The sequence below is a fragment of the Carcharodon carcharias genome (assembly GCF_017639515.1).
Source record: "Carcharodon carcharias isolate sCarCar2 chromosome 36 unlocalized genomic scaffold, sCarCar2.pri SUPER_36_unloc_1, whole genome shotgun sequence".
Taxonomy (NCBI): Eukaryota; Metazoa; Chordata; class Chondrichthyes; order Lamniformes; family Lamnidae; genus Carcharodon; species Carcharodon carcharias.
Window position 1 is genome coordinate 4728278 of NW_024470726.1, and position 8031 is coordinate 4736308.

Genomic DNA, 8031 nt, shown 5'->3' on the forward strand with positions numbered 1-8031 from the left:
GGGTTGCTGCGGAACACTCCAGTTTAGTTGGACCTTGCCATCTCACCTATCCCTCATGGAAAAGTGGGTGCAGAAAAACACCTTTGACTACGTGTCCATCAGGCAGTCATCAGGCACGTCATGTCCTAGAGTCCCTGTGGGAAAAGGAGATGGTGGATCCTATCAGATGGTTCCCCTGAGCAGACATGTCAAAGTCATCGCCAGAACTTTCAAGCAAGCACCAAGTTGTAACCCCATCAGATCCTTCCAGCATGCTCGGGGCCTCACCATCTTCACACTCTAAGTGACTGTGGTGGGGAAGAGACCATCGCACACCTCCTTCCGGAATGTGCCTTTGCAAAGCAGATCTGGAATGCGATGTGCAGTGGCTGTTGTTGAGGCTCAGCCCGAACAGCTCCGTGACGCAGGACTCTGCTTTACGGTTGTTCTCAGAGACGCACACTGAGACAAATGTCAACTGCGGCTAGAGGGCCATCAGTTTGGTGGAAGATACTCTTTGGTTGGCCGGCACAAAGAGCTGTCGATGGCTGAGTGTGATTGAAGTGTGAGGTCATGCACTTTGGTAGGAAGAATAGAGGCATAGACTATTTTCTAAATGGGGAGAGAATTCAGAAGTCTGGAGTGCAAAGGGCCTTGGGAGTCCTAGTCCAGGATTCTCTTCAGGTTAACTTGCAGGTTGAGTCGGTAGTTAGGAAGGCAAATGCAATGTTGGCATTTATTTCGAGACGACTAGAATATAAAAGCAGGGATGTGCTGCTGAGGCTTTATAAAGCTCTGATCAGACCACATTTAGAATATTATGAGCAATTTTGGGCCCCTTATCACAGGAAGGATGTGCTGGCCCTGGAGAGGGTCCAGAGGAGGTTCACAAGAACGATCCCAGGAATGAAAGGCTTAACATATGAGGAACGTTTGAGGACTCTGGGTCTATACTCGATGGCGTTTAGAAGGATGAGGGGGGATCTGATTGAAACTTACAGAATTCTGAGAGGCCTGGATAGAGTGGACGTGGGGAAGATGTTTCCATTAGTAGGAGAGACTAGGACCTGAGGGCACAGCCTCAGAGTAAAGGGAAGACTTTTTAGAACAGAGATGAGGAGAAACTTCTTTAGCCAGAGAGTGGTGAATCTATGGAATTCATGGCCACAGAAGGCTGTGGAGGCCAGGTCATTGAGTGTATTTAAGACTGAGATAGATAGGTTCTTGATTGGTAAGGGGAACAAAGGTTACAGGGAGAAGGCAGGAGAATGGGGTTGAGAAACTTATCAGCCATGATTGAATGGTGGAGCAGACTCGATGGGCCGAATGGCCTATTTTCTGCTCCTACGTCTTATGGTCTTATGGAGTGTTGCAGAGGTCCAGGAATATGCACTAAAGCTTGGGGCAGCCACTGCAGAGGCTTAGCGGGGAAAGGCCACTGTCTAAGACCATCCTGCCATAGTACACTGAGGGGCTGGAAATGGGCTGTATATTTGACGTGAAATGATTATTGTAAATATAACCTGTAAATGTAAGCGTGTTGAGGCACCTCAGTGTGCCATATAATGTATTGATAGAAACAGATTTCATGCACTTTATATAGCTCAGATTCAACATTACATAATGTACATTTACAGATTTTATAAATACATTTTAATATTGGAATTAGAAGCATGTTATTGGCTGGAACCTGTGCCGGGATGCCAGTCACAGCAGTGATACTGGTTTTATTCCCTATCTCCAGGCCTACACCTGACCTGGTCCCCATTTTGTCTGAGTTTTCCCTGTCAGGGCTTGCATGTGGGCAGAGTGTCCGTGACTGTCATATTTTCAGACTCGAGGTGTTGTAGCATTTTCCTTTCCCCCTAGTTTTCAGAATGCACGCTCCATTTTTGTGATATATAATTAAATGGGTGGAATGGGGATGGCAGATTTTTAAAATTCTTTGGTGGGATGTGGGCGTCACTGGCAAGGTGAGTATTTATTGCCCGTCCCTAATTGCCCTTGAACCGAGAAGCCTCCTCGGCCGTTTCAGTGGGCCGCCAAGAGTCGACCACATTGTCACATGGAGGCCAGACTGAGTAAGGACAGCAGATTTCTTTCCCTAAAGGGACATCAGTGAACCAGATGAGTTTTTACCACAATGGAGGATAGTTGTCACTGTCACCATCACTGAGACTAGCTTTATATTCCAGATTTATTAATTGAATTTAAATTCCACCAGCTGTCGTGGCGGGATTTGGACACGTGTCCCCATTAACATTAGCCTCTAGATTACTAGTCCAGTGACTTTACCAGTACGCCACTCTTTTCCCCCTAAGAAGATGATAGCAATCTGATTTAGCTCGGAAATGGCACTCTGCTTCTTAAGCACTGACTCGCTGGTGTGATACGAGGGCTTACAGGATTACATTACGCTGACTGGTTAGAAGCATAGGAACAGGAGAGGGCCATTCAGCCCCTCTTTTTTCTGGTTGGTAAGATGTGACGAGGAGTGTGCCACAGGTATCAGTGGTGGAGCCTCAACTTTGTACAATTTATATAAATGACTTGGATGAAGGGACCGACGGGATGGTGGCTAAATTTGCTGACAAGACAAAGGTGGGTAGGAAAGTAAATTGTGAAGAGGACGTAAGGAGGCTACAAAGTGACGCAGATAGGTTAAGTGAGTGGGCAAAGACCTGGTAAATGAAGTAAAATGTAGGCAAATGTGAAATCGTTCATTTTGGCAGGAGGAATAAAAAGGAAGCTTATTATCTAAATGGTGAGAGATTGCAGAGTTCTAAGATTCAGAGGGATCTGGGTGTCCTAGTCCATGAATCACAAAAGGCTAATATGCAGGTACAGCAAGTAATTAGGAAAGCTAATAGAATATCATTTATTGTGAGGGGAATTGATTACAAAAGTAAGGAGGTTATGCTTCAGTTGTACAGGGCATTGGTGAGACCACATCTGCAGTACTGCCTACAGTACTGGCGTCCTTATTTAAAGAAAGATCCAAATGGATTAGAAGCAGTTCAGAGAAGGTTCACTAGAGTAAGACCAGGAATAGGAGGGTTGTCTTATGAGGAAAGGCTGGACAGATTAGGCTTGTATCCACTGGAATTTGGAAGAGTAAGAGGTGACTTAATTGAAACCTATAAGATCCTGAGAGGTCTTGACAGGGAGGATGTGGGGAGGATGTTTCCTGTTGTGGGAGATTCTAGAACCAGGGGTCACTGTTTAAAAATAAGGGGTTGCTCATTTAAGACTAGGATGAGAAATTTTCCCTCTGAGGGTTGAGAGTCTTTGGCACGCTTTTTGGAAGCAGAGCTCTTTGAATATTTTTAAGGCAGAGCTGGATAGATTCTTGATAAACAAGGGTGTGAAAGGTTATTGGAGGTAGGCAGGAATGTGGAGGTTACACTCAGATCAGCCATGATCTTATTGAATGGTGGAGCAGGCTCAAGGGGCTGAGTGGCCTACTCCTGCTCCTAGTTCGTATGTATGTTCGTATGCTCTAGCCCGTTGTGCTGTTAATGACATTGAGATAATAGCTGATCTGCAACTTAACTCCACATGCCTTCCTTCACCTCATAGCCCTCAATACCTTTGGCAAACAAAAATCTTTCAATCTCAGATTTAACATTAACAATTGATCCAGCGTATGCAGAAGAGAGTTCCAAACTTCCACTGCCCTTTGCGTGCAGAATTGTCTCCTAATTTCACTCCTGAAAGGCCTTACTCAGGTTGTATCAACTTGGTCTGCATTCCCTTGAGGATAGACAACTAAGGAGCAATCTGGTGAAAATCTTCAAAATTATTTGATGGGGTGGATGCTGAGGAGCTCTTTATTTGGGTAGCAGAATAGAGAGCAAGGAAGACGTAATCTTACGGTTCGAGCTCTTGGTGCAAAGTGGAAGCAGTTCACTTGGGTGGATGTGACGTAGTGGCATTGCCTGTCACTGGACTAGAATTCCAGAGGCACTGGGGACCCGGCTTCGAATCCCTCCACACCAGATGAATTCAATAAAAATCTGGAATTAGAAGTCTGATGATGACTAAGAAACCATTCCTGATTGTTCCCTCTTCAGGGATGGGCAATAAATGCTGGCCTAGCCAGTGACGCCCACATCCCATGAATGAGTTTGAAAAAAAAATTCTGGGACTACGGGGAGAAGGCGAGAGAATGGGGTTGAGAAACATATCAGCCATGATTGAAAGGTGGAGCTGACTCAATGGGCTGAATGGCCTAATTTCTGCTCCTATGTCTTATGGTCTCCCTTTCCTCTTGAATTACAACTTTAAAGACACCTAAAGGTATCAAAGGATTTGGGTAATGGAATTCAGGCACTGATCAACCGTGATCCAATGGGACAGCAGAGGAGGACCAAAGGGCTGAATGGTCTCCCCCTGTTCCCAGTGTTCCCACATTTCTATCAAAGAAGACACCACGTTAATGACTTGGGTTAGATCTCTTGTCAGACTGAGGGGTGGGAATTTGGGACACAGTTAAGCCATTAACCTGGAATTTTCAGGTGCGGACTGAACTGCCTTGCATCTTCAGTTTATTTTTTATTTTTAATGTCCTTTTTTTTTGCCTCTGTCTTCTGACATGTTTGTACATACAGGTAAGCAAGGGGCAAAAACTTTATAAGTGCTGCTGGTTCTTGTGGTAAGGTACGTCATGTGTGGTGTCAGTGTGGTGTAGCTCAGTGTTAGCACTCTTGCCTCCGAGTCAGAAGATTGTGCGTCAAATCCAGGTCAACGCTCCCAGTGCCAGCACTGAGGGTCGTGCCGCACTACTGGAGGTGCTGTCTTTTCGATGAGACCTTAAACAGAGGGCCCTGTCTGCGCTCTCCCTCCTCAAAGATCCCACAGCACCACTTTGAGGAAGAGCCGGAGACTTCGCCCAGTTGCTTTGGCCAATATTAGTTCCTCCACCCACGCCCGAAAGCTGGTTATCTGGTCCTTTGCCACACTGCTGCTTGTGAGGTCTCGCTGTGATTAAGCCAGCTGCCCCATCTCTTAAAGTACAACAGTGACCCCTCTTCCACAGCCCTTCACAGGCTGGGGACACCTGAGGTGCTGCATAAAATGCATGTCTCCCTCTTCCTTTGCCTGGCTGGGTGACCCAAAAGGAGCTGTGGCTGCAGAATAGGGGAGCCAGCCACTGAATGACCAGCTGTTTTCCGCTAGCGGGCTTTATTTTGTCAGGAGTGCTGCTACTGTCTGATTTTACACTCTGGACTGTGGGGCTTCTCCATTCTGGTGCCCTGCGGCAGAAATGCTAATACTTTGGAGCTGGGAGGCTGGCTGTGGATTACAGGACTAATCCAGTTTGAGGGTTCTGCAGTTTGGAAATTTCTCTGGGGCTGGCGGCTGACCTGGGTGTTGAGAAACAAAATGAAGGATAGGGTGAAATGGGCCAAGCTCACATCTGCTGGGTCTCCGATAGGTTGAAGGAAACAGTGGACGATGTCTTAATCTGCAAGAACAAGGCACGTAGGATCTGTGCTGCAGCTGAATACTGAGGCTGGATTATTGCCAATAATCCCCTGTCAAGGTTTTAAACCGGTAAGTGTATTGTATTTTTCAAAAGCTGCTTCTTTTGATGTCTCTGCTTTTGATGTACGCTGTGCCAGCTAGATGCCAACTTACAGGACAGATCCCTCGTACTGTTCAACTGTGAGCAAGGTTGTGTGTTTCTTTCTCCCGTGTTCAATTCTCTCCCCTTCTCGGTTGATGGTGGCGAGCGGTGTGAATTGTAGGAGGAGGAGGAGGCTATTCAGTCCCTCCAGCCTGTTCTGCCATTCAGTGAGATCATGGTTGACATGTGACCTAACTCCACATGCTTGCATCCGCTCCATATCTCTTGTTTTCTTTTGGCTAGCCAAAAGATATCATCGTCAACCTCTGGTTTAAAATTAACGATTGACCGAGTGTCAGCTGCCATTTGCGGGAGAGTGAGTTCCAAACTTCTGCCAACTTTTGTGTGGGAAAAGTGTCTCCTGCAAGGTCTGGCTCTGGTGTCTGGCCTCGCTCAGCTGAGTCGTGCTGTTCCCCTCTGGAGCCGGGTGGTTGTGGGGCTCACATCCTACTCCAGCGTGAAAATGCCAACTGGCACTCTGGTGCAGTACTGGGGGAGGGCTGCACTTTTGGATGAGACGTTAAACCGAGACCCCTCTGGGTGGACGTAATAGATCCCACAGCTGCTATTGGAAGAAGAGCAGGGGGTGGTTCTCCCTGGTGCCCTGTGGTCCAATATTTACCCCTCCAGCAGCATCGCTGATTAACTGGTCATTGTCACATCACTGTTTGAAGGGATGTGCTGCGTGCAAATTGGCTCTTGTATCTTCCATATTACAATGCTAACTATACTTCAAAAGTGTCCCTTTTTTCAAAGCGTTTTGGGCCTCCCCAAGGTGGTGATAGGCTGCTATATAAACGCAAGCCTTTCTTTTTAATGCTGCGGGGCATGCTTTACAAAAAAATTTCAGCTGCTTTGGACCCTAAATGTTTCGAGACAGGGAAGGGGATGCGAGTAGACGCCACTTCCTCCAACGTCAGAAGTTAAGCTTTTCCCTCTGTCCTGGAATTTTTTTTTTTTGTGTGGATTTCCTCTGAGTTGCTTTTGCTCCACAGTGGGGAGGTGGAGAGTGGTGGTGGGGTGGGGAGGGGATATGAATTGGGCACATTGCATATGTCTGTCAAACCAGGAACTTTGACCACCTGGATTGCTAGGCAGCAATGGAGACAGGTAGGACCCCACCCCCCCCGCCCCCCACCACCGGCCGCTCTCCGGTACAAGATAGCTCTTTTTGTCCGCAGTGAAGCTGCAACTTCCCCCACCCCCACCCCGGGGCAAAACAAGTTCAAACCCCTGTTGCCCTTCAAGATAGGGAGGGGGGAGAAAAAAGAGCAGATCCAACGAACCATAAAGTGTTGGGCAGGTAAGATTAAGTTCTGAGCTTCAAAGGACCAGGGGAGGGCAGAGAGCCTGAGGGAGGTGAGCAGCTCCGTCATTTTGGCGGTGTGACAGTAGGCTGCATGCTAAGGCTTGGCCCAGACTCGTTGAGAGGGCAGGGTAGAGCTTGGCGTGTCCGAGACCCTCACTGCTAATCCATTTACTCCTTTTGGGGGAGAGTGGGTGGGCGAAGGAATTTCTCCCTCAGCCTCCTTTGTTTAAAAATTAATATATATATATATATTGTTTCCCCCTGCTCCTTTCCGTTAAGTGTGCTGCTAAACACAGGGAGTGGGCGCTGATAACCGATCAGGACACATTTGCAACATCCTGCGCCGAATCCTGCAGATCTGTTTCCGTGCTGGGTGCAGCACAGTGCACCTTCACAAGAAAAAAGTCCCAGAGCCTTGGAAATACTGACTAATATTTACCCATCTTGTCCAAATGGTATGGGACTGAGTGCAAACTGAGATGGAGGTTATCCTGAGTTTGATTTTATTTCTCCCTGTGGGTGTGGCCACGTTTATTGCCCATGCCCAGTTACCAAAGAGCGGTTTGGGAGGGCGTTCCTCGTGAGGTATTGGATGGGCGAAGTGTGCAGCACAGGCTGACTGGCAGATTTCCTTCCCTGAAGGACATTAGTCGCTGTCTTTTTTAGGGCAACCCCTTAGCTTCCCTGTTCCCTTTTTGTTTTGCATGTAGCGCCAAGCCCACATTTAGTGAATTCCGCTTGCTGACACGAGACTTCCTGACACCTGGGTTGTTTGTCCAGTACCATAACTGCTGACAATACTCTTGCTTCGGCCACGAAGGATTTACCCTGCACTATCATGCACCTCTCTTGGTACACTGCACCTGTGACAGTCACTGCAGACTTTGTTTACTGGCTGTTTGTTATCTGAGCCTGAAGCTCTGGAATCACTGCTCGAAACCCCTCTGCCTCTCCACGCCTTTTTCTCGTGCTCTCTCCCGCTCTCGCCCTCTTTCTCGCGCTCTCCCTCTCTGGCGCGACATCCCTCTCTGGCGCGCTCTCCCTCTCTCTCTCGCGCGGGCTCTCCCACACTCTCTGGTGCGCATCCCTCCCTCCCTCTCTGGCGCGCGCGCCC

At 47.9% G+C, this 8031-nt stretch overlaps 1 protein-coding gene across 1 annotated transcript in view; it reads left to right on the plus strand.

Moving 5' to 3' along the window:
* Window positions 1-8031, plus strand: part of LOC121274330 (zinc finger protein 271-like) — a 175088-nt gene that overhangs the window by 1505 nt on the left and 165552 nt on the right. Inside the window, exon 2 of the mRNA XM_041181572.1 lies at window positions 5417-5535. The gene's annotated coding sequence lies outside the window, so the exon portion shown is untranslated. The remainder of the gene's footprint in view (window positions 1-5416; window positions 5536-8031) is intronic.